Consider the following 1,284-nt stretch of genomic DNA (forward strand, 5'->3'; position numbering starts at 1 on the left):
GTCCCATGTCCCTCACCACTTCTAGGTTCAAGCTGCCACTGTGTCAGCCACGGTGTGTGCTACCCAACTCCTAGCCGCCTCGCCTGGGTCTAGCAGGCCTGGTGCCCTTCCTCTCTCCCCAGCCTGCCACCCCCGACCCCGCCTCACCAGGCCTCACCTCAGCAAGAAGGGGATGTAGCTGGGCTGACTCTTGCCCGAGCGGCTGGCACTGTGCAGGGAGCCGGCTGAGTCTCCGTAGGGCTGGTACAGCCTTCCATCCCCATACGGGCTGGGGCAGTTGTAAGACTAAGTGGGGAACAGATAGGTCAGTACGTTGGGAAGTGGGACGGGGTGGGCCCAGGCTGGGAAGTGGAAGGGCTGAGGGAGCTTGCCCTAAATTCTACCCGCCATGTACCAAGGACTGGAGAGAGAGGCACTACGTCCCTGCTGCCCCCGATTTCAGGGCCTGGTAGTGGTTGTAGCTCTGCTGTAGCTGTGCCAGTTCTATGTATCCCAAATACCCTGGACTTGGCTGTCTAATAGGGGCTTGTTAGCAAAAGATGGCTCTCCTGAGAGCATCCTGGGAGACACAGATTTACCAAGACACACAAGGGACTCTCAGGTGTGGGGCATTCATGACTGATTACCTGTCTTGGCCACTTTCTCCTATGCTCCACTCCCATCTCTCTCAACTCAGCACCCCCCTCCCCCACCCCCAACCATGCCCCTTCTTCCCAGGCCACACATACCATCTCACCACCCCTTCTTCCTTCAGGAAAGAATGTAAGGATGGAGAAAAAGTGGGACAAAAAGGACAGAGAATGGGCTCCTTGGGCCTCCTGCCTCTCCCCTGCCTCATACTCCCCACGACCCCTCCACCTCCCGGACCCCTGGCTCCCTCACCGAGGTCAGGGTAGACTTGGTGGTCAGAGCAGGGTCAGGGCTGGGCCTGCGGCTGCAGGCAAACTTGAGTGCTTTCCGGACCTCCTTGCTAAGCACCACGTAGGAGAGGAAGATGAAGGGGCCCTGACAGGCAGGAAGCAGCAACTGTAAGTATTGATTAAGGTACCTCCTAGTCCAGCTCCCCCACACACACAACTCCAGTGGCCTCCCACAGGGCATGGGCCGGGCCAGTACCTGGACACAATTGGAAGCAGCGAAGAGGTAGTGGAAGAGGAGGGTGTCACTGTTGACAGACAGCAGTGCCAGCAGCCACGTGGCGCTCAGCAGCAGCAGGACAGCGAAGGAGGGCCGCAGGCCCGAGCTGGGGGTGGGGGGCTGTGAGTCTGGCTGTGAGGCCTCCCA

The 1,284-nt window shown here is 59.6% G+C and overlaps 1 long non-coding RNA gene across 1 annotated transcript; it reads right to left on the reverse strand.

Annotated features, from left to right (window-relative positions):
- Positions 1–132: 132 nt before the first annotated feature.
- LOC104981682 lies at positions 133–1,244 on the reverse strand. The gene is made up of 3 exons (XR_824397.1): positions 1,117–1,244; positions 883–1,005; positions 133–285 (listed from the first exon to the last, which is right to left on the reverse strand). It is a non-coding gene; the product is annotated as an uncharacterized LOC104981682 (long non-coding RNA).
- Positions 1,245–1,284: the final 40 nt, after the last annotated feature.

This window comes from Bison bison, unplaced genomic scaffold (genome assembly GCF_000754665.1).
Source record: "Bison bison bison isolate TAMUID 2011002044 unplaced genomic scaffold, Bison_UMD1.0 scf7180017864519, whole genome shotgun sequence".
Lineage (NCBI taxonomy): Eukaryota > Metazoa > Chordata > Mammalia > Artiodactyla > Bovidae > Bison > Bison bison.